Source organism: Perca flavescens, chromosome 5, assembly GCF_004354835.1.
Source record: "Perca flavescens isolate YP-PL-M2 chromosome 5, PFLA_1.0, whole genome shotgun sequence".
NCBI classification, from domain to species: Eukaryota; Metazoa; Chordata; class Actinopteri; order Perciformes; family Percidae; genus Perca; species Perca flavescens.
Window position 1 is genome coordinate 17,615,858 of NC_041335.1, and position 11,552 is coordinate 17,627,409.

Consider the following 11,552-nt stretch of genomic DNA (forward strand, 5'->3'; position numbering starts at 1 on the left):
GCGAGCTTCTCCTGTACTATACGGTAATTCCTCTACTGTGCGACAGTAAGTCACTTGGTTATGACACAATCGTTAGCCTATTTTTACAAAAACGTCTGCTACGGAGCCATAATGTGAGGTACAAGGTAATGGAGCCTTTTATACGCTGTCGTGTTTCTTTAGAAAAAAACAATGGACAAATAGAGTCTTTAAACGCTTCAGATGTAAAGTTATTCGCAGTCAAGTGACGTAAAAAAAAATGGCGGTCAGCGGAATGCTAACAGGAGGTGATGGCCAGGTGATGGCTCAAGTTTTGAAGCGAAGCTTACCCCCTTGTGATTACCCTGATTACCGCATGGCAATTTTACTTCCTGTTTCCCAACATGCACTGGTACTACATTACTACGGTTACAAAGATAAACAAACCACACTGAACTGCTGAAACAAAGTAGAAAACACATTTCAAAGCGGCATGACACATAATCTTGAACTGAATGAGGCGCACCCTCACATCACATGAGATAGTTTCTACAAATTCTGTGACAAATTATACGTTGTAAAGTAACTAATGTTGCTTGTTCGGTGTAATGTATCAGTCTAAACACTAACACTTTGTAGGCCTGTATCAACCCAGTTGGAGTTCACTGCCTTCTCATTTTCCACTGGGATATTACTGCTACTTTCTCATGTCAATCAGCTGATAATCACGTGTCATGTTTATCGATCGGCATAGTGATTTATTATCTGCTGTTGGTCATACACCCATGGGACCAATCAGTGATTCTCGATGGGATCAACGGAAAACCTCCTGAGTTCGACATAAAAAAATAAATAAAAAAAAGACATCACTCCTCTCTGTGTTTAGTTTTTTCTGCATTGCGTTCATTTCTAGCTGTAACCTACGGAGCCCCCCTGGTCCCACTTTGTCAAAAAAATTATTTATAACTATCTTGTGGCCTCAAGATAGTATCTTGTGGCCTCAAGATACATATCTCGTGGCCACGAGATAGTTATAATTTTTTTTTTTTTACAAAGTAGGACCAGGGGGGCTCCGTAGTAACATTCTTTCTGGAATATTTCTCATTGATTTGACACAGGAATAACACAATCGATAAGTGTAGTTGCTGTCGCTCTGTTTGACCTTTAAACCAATAAACACTTGCTTCTCCCTCCGCAGGCAACTTTTTGGCAACAGTTGCAATTACATAAGCAAGTTTTACAGCTTTGTGTTGTGAGTAATTGTTTTGTTTGGGTGTTTTTGACATCGTGAGGATTTGTCTTATAGCACTGGAAGCTCTTACTGCTCAGAAAACAGCATGCTGAATTCCTCTTTAATAATTTCCAAACATGCAGCTCATTCACATAGCACAAAGAACTTGAAATCTTATATTAGAGCTCCTCCACACATAAATTCCAGGATAGGAGAGAAACCAATCACAATTGGGCGGCGCTGAGCTTTGGACGCAGCGACGATGGCTCTGCAAAATGGTCTCGGGAAGGAACTTGTTTTGGCAGAACATTTGCACCCCGCAAAAAAAAATGCCACATATAATATTAAATTAAGTTAACTGTTCACACAAAACAGTAACGTGTAATATGTCTAATCGGTCCAAAAACGTCACAGTTAGAGTAAATGCTGTAAACATATTCTTTGTAAATATTTAATATCATTCACCGAAAGAACTAAGCAGGCCTGCCTTGTTGCACAATCCAAATTCTCTTCAAAACTTGCCATTTTCAGCGCGTCGCTTGCTAGTCGGAAGTTTGTTGTTGTTTCCTGAAGCGAACAGAGTTTCAGAACGGCAACACACAGAGAGTGGAAGGTGAGGGGCATAGCCTGACATCCAGTGCATGAGCCACGTGCCGTACGTCAGGCTTTATCCTGGAAATGTACTTCTCTTGATCCAGACTATTCTTACCTTGACAATCATAAAGTTACATTATCATTGCAAAGCAGTTCTCACACTCATCAGCCACATGATGAGTGATTGAGGACATTGCTGATGCTGCTTTACATCTTTTCTCTTATGATTGTCGCCTGCTTATACTGAAAGTTTCATCATTATCTCTAGTTTGAGCAACTCATCTGAGAGACGGTTTTCACACATACACATCCTCTAGCTTCCTGTATATCACATTTAGCACTGTGATCGGCCTGCACCCACAAAAACCCAGAAACAGTTTAAGTCAATAAATATTTGTCATGTAGTGAAGTGAGTAGCCGTTTGCATCATTATTTTATCCATCTGCACAACTACATCACTGTGTCATTCCATATTCTGTTTGTTGATAGTGACAGGATAAACTGTAACACTGTGACTGACTCAAAGTCGTACATCAAGTACCGGTGACAGACAGCGATTACTTATTTTCTGTCAAACTGTGCCCTTCAGAGAAGCTGTGTGGGCCAGGACTGGACTGATAAGCTACCCTTGGCTCTATTAACACAAACAAATGTCCTTTGTGTTTGTTGTATTAAGATTTTATCACAATCATGACTGATTGTGAGTATGTTCTGTTCAGAGGGATGTGAACTGTCCTCTCTGTGAAACATGTTTGTTTTCAACACTAGCCTTCATATAACATATAGCACTGAAAAACCTGATTACGGCTCTCCGAGACAGCACAGGGCAGCCTGACATATTGTGTTGTATTATAAGAAATGGTGATGAAAGGCCTTCAGACAGATAACGTAGTAGATGAGAGTGAAAAAGAAAGCAGGTTCGGTCTGGTTCGCTTCTCATAAAGCCTGAGAGGAAGGAGTAGGTGTAGCAGGATTCACTGAGGTAGCAGTCCTCTATTAAACCTAGTGATGGCTGTTGACATTAATAATTCAGCAGTCTCTCTGAAAACTACCAAAAACTAGATCCTGCATTATTTAAAGGGCACACTGAATTAATTAGAAATATGAATTAATGATGAGATTATCCTAAGTATTCAACTTAAATCCTTGGCAGTAGCACTCCGGCAATCAAGGACAAATCAGTTTTTACTGTTGATTTTACACACCAAAAAAATGTTCTGCTTGGAAGACCGAGGCTGTGAAATCAGCCATGCGCTGTAATTGCTATTCAGGGAGCATCTCAATGTCGTTGCTGCAGCCCTGGGTAGTGTTACCAGAGACCTACATCTTTCAGTCACCATGAAAAAATAATGATACTTTCACTGAGTTTCATTTCATCCTTTTGACTCTGCTTCCTGTCGTATCTTATTAGACACATCTGACCAAGTCTGGGATGTTTTGGCTTCAACACTATCACACTCTTGAGAAAAATACATCCTGATGTTGTGTTTTTGATAATAGTCATATTTTTTCCATTAGTATTTTAAACATATATTTATAAGTGGTACAGGTGTACTTTTTTTGTTAAAGGCTCTAATTTGACATCCCTGTATTAAAAACAGGATATGCTGATGTTAATATAATCTAAGCTACTTCCTTCTGTTAAAACCGAAAGCACACAAAATTGGGGAAGAAAGATGTGTCACATGCTTTCAAGTGGCTTTGTTGCAATCAATCATACCTGCCAAACTGTCAGAAATCTCCACCTCTTTGTCTGCACTGACTGTTGCCTTGTATTATTAATGACTGCAGTCTGCATGATGAATGACAACACAGACAAAGAAGAGTTGTAGAGAATGAATGTGTGTGTGTGTGTGTGTGTGTGTGTGTGTGTGTGTGTGTGTGTGTGTGTGTGTGTGTGTGTGTGTGTGTGTGTGAGTGTACATTTGTGACTGAAAGAGAGATAGCAGGGGCTATTATATTTAGTTTATATCTTTAAAAGAAATGCTGTGTTACTATGTTACTACACCTCTGAATGTTTGGATTCCCATGCTTTTAGGAATACATCTCTTTGATGTCACAGAATAAAATCCAGTGTTTCCTATTTGCCTCTATAGCAATTAAAAATAAACTGCCTCAAATATCAATTTAAATATGCCACTTTCTGGGAAAATCTGAGATGAATCTAAGGTTACTTTGCAAGCAAAAGCTACTTCAGTTACATTAGAAAACACTGCTGCAACATCATCCCTGTCTGACAAAAATAATAAGAGAGAGACTAGAAAATCCTAATGACTTTATGTGTTGTGAAAACTAATTGTGATGATGCTTCCCGATCGAAAACCAATTTATTGACTTTAACACATTTGCCAATCCCTGACCAACATCGCATTAACCTACTTTACAGAGAAGGATTTTCTTTCTGTGCTCAGTGAGGCATTTGTTTGTTTGTTTATAAAAACGTATTCTGGTAATTGGGATTTGTGTCTCTGTACGAAATTCCAGGGTGTCAAATTGTAAAGTTAGGCCCAGAACACCAGCCATTTACTGATAATTATACATCTCTAAAAGTCAATCACACACCCACGTGCCATTCTCTCACAGCTCTTGGATTTATGTCTAATAATAATATACACACACACACACACAATATTCCCGGGTGTCTAATTACCAACTTTGTAACGTTAATTGCTTATACTGACTGGTAAAAGTCAGTGTTATTGTTCTGAGCACTCACATTACAATTTCTATGGGTGTCTGTTGTTTATAAAAACTGAATAAAAAAAATATAGATTTTGAAAGCAGTTGTCAAATAGAAGCTCAGTTGTGTCACCATCATCCATTCTGAGCATGCCCAGGAGAGTTGACCCACTTCATGGTACAATTCGTCTCAGTGACATCCTCCTTCACTTCTTCACGTCTTTTCCTGCCACAGTCACCATAAATAAATTGAGTCGACCTCAAAAGGGAAGGAAAGTTACCTTCTGTGTTTTTCCTCTCCATGCTGTAACACAGTAAAAATCAATAAGGATCGACAGGATGACAGCAGTGTCCAACTGAAATTAAATTGATTTTTTTGTGTGCTACAGCAAACTCTAAACCACACAATGTATGTTTTATTTTTTTAGGTTTCATGACGCATTAAATATTGACACTTTATTTCGATACAGCCAATCAAATCTTACTTCAAGCAGTGGTCAGCGTTTGTTGAGAGCAGACGGTCACACTGAGCCAGACAGCGGCTACACAACACAAGAGCCGCAGACATTGAACGACAATCCACATTTGCTTTCCTGCTAAATTCTCCTTCATATCTAACTTAAAAACATGAACACACGTCTTGTCCTGCACCTTGTTGAATAAGCATCCAAACAAGCATTCAAAATTCAACATTCAAAAGTACACTGCTAACATCAGTCTTCACGCTAGATGGCTAATTGACTGCAGCACTTTAAATACCATTTAAATGTACCTGCAGATGTCATATCAGTCGGTTAGGATGCTAGTGACATTACTTTTCAAAACAACAAACTGTCTGCCCATGACATGTAGGCTACAAGTTTGTACAAGGAATTGTACAAATGGGGATTACACTGCACATTTTTGGACAGTCTCTTTTTCCTGAATGGTCTTGGTTGTACACACAGAAAGTGTCAGAAGTAGCTTTAAGAATGATTAAGTTCAAACACTGCCTACTTTCTCACCTCCACACAGTTCGCTGTGTGAAGAGCAACGGGATCAATGTCTGGGGCATTGTCGGTTTTGGAAAGTTACTAAATTTGTTGGACACAGCTCTTCCAATTCCAATGTTGAAAAGGTGTTGACCATCAACACACTACATGTACTTATGTTGAAGTATGCTTATCCCTTTTTTTATTACAAAGTATATAAAAATCAACTTGACACATTATTTGGTTATCCTATAGGCTTCAGTAATTTGATATTTTCTTGACGTGTCCCCCAGGGATCAGTGCTTGGACCCTTACTGCTTTTATCTTTTATGTAAAGGCCCATTCAGACACCAGTTGGGAGCAGCCATCACAAACAATAGCAAACGGACAAGGTTAAACTGACCTATTGAAAATAGCAAACAGTAAAAACAACAAAGCTAACGTTATTACTCACTTGTCCATAACAAGAGCCCTCGTCAGTTTTCATTCCTTTAAAATCACAGAGGTTTCTGCAGTGGTGAAAAGCCTTACTGACGTTAACAAGGCTCTTCCACCTCCTCATCATACAGGAAGTTTTTTTTTCTTTTTTTCTGTGTCATGCCAAACATTTGGCCCATCCCACATGGGATTAGAAAACACCACACACTTATTTAACAAACGTCTTCCGGTCGCATTCAGAGAAATACATGAATACAAATATAGACCCACATATACATACATACAGCACATATACACATACATAAATACAAACATACATACATATATACATACATACATACATACATACATACAACTTCTTTTTTAATTTGTATTCTTCAGTCCTTTTGCTCTTTTGCTGTATCTGCCAACTCTTCTTGTTGATTACTCCTGGCCGGCCGCTGCCTCCCCCCACCCCTATCGCTTGCTTGCCACCTGTTGCTGATTGGCTGGAATAGTGTTGTTTGGCTTGTGTGCACCTTTCTGTTTGTTTCCATTTACACAGCCAGGGCTGTATAGGAACACCAGATTGTTTTTCAGCGCACACAGAAAATAAAGCTAGGTGACTGTGAGGAGATATTACCTGAATTTGACAAACAGTGTATGGGGTTTACATCGCTTACTACACCTTTAACAAGCCCTGTGGTGTGTGAGGATAGTAACTGATTCCAAAAGTGGAGATAACCAGAAGCAGATTACCATCATGTTCACAATGAGTGTGGGATCAGATGTCCTTGCATATCACAAGTTAGGAGGATAATCTCTATTAAATGAAACAAAAGATAATCTCATTTACAAGTAGGCCTATAATGTTACAGTCCAGTACAAGCATATCTATGACTGAGAAAAAAAACTGTAATGTCATTATGTGAGTGATACAAATGAGTTTGGTGAGGTAAGCATTTGTCAGTGTGGTACCCTCCATATGAAGAAAAAAAACAAAAAGAGGTTAACAGTGCTCTTCAAACAAGGGGACCATATTTGAGGATATTGTAGGAGACAAAGAACAAGATGGATTGAACTACTGCAGGATGGTGTTTTACAAAAACCCATCTAAATTGAATAAAGGCTCACACCACACCATCCTCAAGTCAAAAGAGGTGCAAATGTGGAGAAAGCAAGACTCCCTCCCAGTACACAATTAATTATATAGAAAGCTGTCAGTTCCAGGCTGTGGAGTCTGCACATGCCTCCAAACTCGGTCACATTCACCCTCAAGCTTAATCATGTGAATTTTTAACGACTTACTCTATTATGTCAGATGTACTGTATATGAATAAGCCAATTAACTAACCCAAAAGGGATATGGCAAAACAACATGTTTTAGTTAACAAGTTAAACATTGAAAGAACATGGAAGAACTTAGATCAAATTATTAATGTCATATATTTCTAAAATACATGTGTACATGTATACATGACAATCTTGCTGATCTACCAGTTAGTTTTATAACTGTTTAGACTCAGTGTAAAGCGTTAGATAGTGAAAATAAATTGACACAAAGCAATATGAATACTGTTCCTTGAAAAGAAAACTGAATCTCCGTAAGCATATACCAGCAGTTAATTTTTGGGAGAAAGGCCAACAAATGCCGTGAGCTGACTTGTTTTGTATGCACATCCTAAACACACAGAAAGAAAGCTCCTAAAAAATCCTCATTAAACAGAGGCAAGATATGCAGAAGAGGCACATTGTAGCATCCAAGCCTCAAAAGCTCTTATCTGCATATGAATTGTTGTCAAGATACACTCATTAGCATTTTAATGGATTGAAAAGGAAAACATAAATAAACAAATATGCTTATTCGGACAAATCCTGTATGCATTAAATGTAAAGACTGCCATGTAAAACAGGCTGAGCATATAATAGAGGTTGAATTAATTCAAAAGCAGTGGGATTCAAGCCACCATGCAGTTTACGTCCTCTGCAATGTAAATACAAACCTTTGAACCTTTGTTTTGCATGTATTTCTATGCTGATTGCCTCACCTCACTATAGGTAACTGCCACAACACACTGCCCAGATGTGTCTGTTCTTGCTGGAGACGGCAGCTAAATGCATATCAAATAAACCACAAAAGAGAGCAAATCTATAATGAGCCTTGCAGGCGCAGTGACGCAGAGATTTGTTTCTGCAGAGTGGAAATCTGCTTCATGCCAGCCACAAATAAACTACCCTACAATACTGCACAAAAACATGAGTGAATCCAGGAACAGAAATATAGCTCATACTGACACCAAGTTTCACCAACAGGAGATATCTGATCTGTTGTTGATTTCACTTGTTTAAAAAAAGATAAACTACCACTGAGAGCAATGATTACAAAAAGATGTATTATATGCAGTGGTGTTCATACTAAATGAGAGCTAAAGTACAAAAAAGTCTATTTTAATTAAACATGAATTAGATTCATTGACTATGTCCATACTGGGTTCGTAACCCCCAAATAAACCATTAACTGATATAGGTGATATAGTGAGAAATCTAATTATCAAAAAGATTAAACACAACACAAAAAATAAACAGAAAATAAAAAGAATGTATTCTTAACACAGTGGAGCTCAATAAGCATATTCATTAATGCATCAGGAACAGAAAATATATATGTGTACATAAACATATATACTTATACTGTATGCACATTCAAATCTGTGTTAGTACTCAGTATACATGTTTACATACAAAGCACTTAATGGCCTAGCTCCAACCTATCTCTCCGACCTATTGCAACCATACGTCCTCCCAAAGTCACTCAGGTAAGCTGACCAGTTGCTCCTTGTGGTCCCAAGACCAAGGCTGAAGCACAGGGGAGACCGAACTTTTCAGTTATTATAATCCCCAAACTCTGGAACGAGTTGCCTCTACATATTAAGCTGGCCTCTACACTGCCTGTTTTCAAATCCCGTCTTAAAACACACTTTTTATTGTCCGGCTTTTAACAGACTAGATTAGTTGCCTTTCTATATTATTGTCACTTTGGTTAATTGTTGTTGTTTTTCAAATGTGCTTTATAAATAAATTTAGATTGGATTGTGATGTCTAAAACATACAATACAATAATACACAGCCACCCATCTACATGTACCTGTATGTGTATATTTCTTACAATATTTAAAAGCTCATTGAGAGGGTGCTGGCACTCGTATCAAATTTACTTTGTAGTTTTTTTTTTCTTCATAATGTAATTTTGATGTCAAAATTGGCCACGCATGAAGCATTTTCCAAAGTTTCCACAAGTTTTTTTGTGGAAGTTTTGTATTCTTAGTAATGAGACCTTTGTGAAGAATAAATTGAGAATTAATTCAAGTTCACTTCTAAGTTTAATACACAAAGGTTTTGAATAACTGGCCACTAAAAATACTGCAATAGTGAATACTGAAATGTTTTATACATTACTGCAACATTTGTTGCATGTTTCACTGTGTGAACATATTTAGGTGTGCTGTGCTGTCTTTCCTGCCACTGTCCATTATCTCTGTTGTTCAGGACTTCAGTGTTTTTTCAGTACTGGACAAGCAGTTGTTCAATACAACAAATTGTATTCAATACATTTAAGTCGTTATTAATGTTATCAAAGTGGCTTTTGAGAAAATTATTGGGGAAGCTGTAAGCACTGCAGCTGTGGATATTTCCCTTTCTAACAGAACTAATCTTGACCCATGACATTTTAAAGCTGGTGAATCTCATCAGCTATAATATTCACAAGAAACATATACATTTTCATTATATCTTCCTCATCCTAATCCTCCTCACAAGCATATTTTTTCTTCAAAGAGCTTGAAGAAAGTATAAAACAGCTGCTGTGGGCTTTCAGCATTGAAACATGTCTTTCCATAAATGTCTCAGTTACTCAGGAAAATCCACAGACCTCACTGAGAAACATTTTCTTTGGAACTACTTTCTACCGAAGAAAGAGTCCCTTTAAGTTTCAGAGGCAGAGAAAGTCAGAACCTGGGCACAAGAAACCCAAACTATGTGCATTTCAAGATGCCACTACATGGAAGTGAGAAAAAATGTTTTTGAAACCTGAGTGAACTGACCCTTTAAATAAATTAAACTACATCCATATTGGACTGAAGTTTAGGTATTCTTTTTACAAACATTATGGAGCACCTTGTTGTCATCTTGTTATTTCAGAGATTTCCGTTCCTGTATCTCACACACACACACACACACACACACACACACACACACACACACACACACACACACAAACCCACACACACACACAGTCATAAACACTGTTGCCTCAGAGATGTTGTGGATGTTGCATCAGAGCAACAGTGAAACACTGGTGTGTGAGGTCTGCTCCTTCCTGCAAGCCCCAAGCAGGCAGCTGCCAGAAAGCCTGAATCCCCAGACACTTCGCCCATTTGTACACACACACACACGCACACGCACACGCACACACACACACACACACACACACACACACACACAAACACACACACAAATTTAGACAGATGGGATCCTCTTGCCCTCACATGGTACACTTAAAGTCAACATCAAAAACAAGAGTGTGGAGTAACAGAGGAACAACAGGGGAGGGGGAGTAAAAGAAACTTAAGTTGTCACAAGGGAGTGACATTTTTGCCTTTTCAAGATTCTTCACAGGCAGCGTGCCAGTTTTTTGCCCCTTTTTCAAGCACAGTTGTTGTGTTGTTGTGTGTGTGTGGAGCAGTGATGTTCAGTGGATTTCATGGACCATTGCTTCTACTCAAGAAAGGTCAGATGAGATCTCAAACAGCTCCAACAGGAAGTGCAGCTGCTAGTTTAACTCTTTGCCTGGCACCGATAAACGTCTTCACACCCCGCAACAGGAGTTAGACAGTGACCCATCTCCCCCTTCATTGCCCTTTCAGGTTCACAAACACTCCCCCTGTGCCATGTTTAACCATTGATTTACTGCCCCTTGAGCTGCACTGTCTATGGCCATTGATCAACCAGTGCTCCCAGCGCTAATTTATTGCCCATGATCCATTTTGTTATGAGGGAAGCAGGAAGGGGGTATTGATTAACGAACAGTTCTGCTAAGGGCACTGCTGCAGCACCACTCCACGACAAGGGGGTCTAATTAACTTTCGAAGCTCTTAGAACGCTGTGTTCAGATTTGTCCTGGCTCTGCTCGCTTTTATACTGATCAATGTGTTGGCCACACTGAGACAGTAGATAGGGTTTAGATCCCAGTGCAGTCATCAATTCTGAAAATATATATACTGATGGTGCTAGTAGGCAGCATCCACCCAATTCCATACAGGCCTAACCCCTTAGTGCATAAAAATGTTTGTGTGTGTTTATGTCTTTAATTACAGTACGATTGCCAATAGCATTTATAATCACCTATTACATTATAAAAACGACAGCAGCAAATCATACTGTAGTTATAAGAGGCGTTTTTACTATAACATGTACAGTATGGAGGCACCAATATGCTCATAAGGAAGAATGTTATGGGGGATGCTGTTCTTAAGAGTCATTTTAAAAAGTTGTATTCAATCTTAAATGCATTAAAATAGAAAAACAAAACAAAGAACACCAAAGTTGCTGTCCACATGCTATCAAACACATTTGTGCGTGTTGCTTAAATTTTCCCCATTCAGTGAATTAAAATGTAAAAATGTATTTGTATAGCACCATATCAT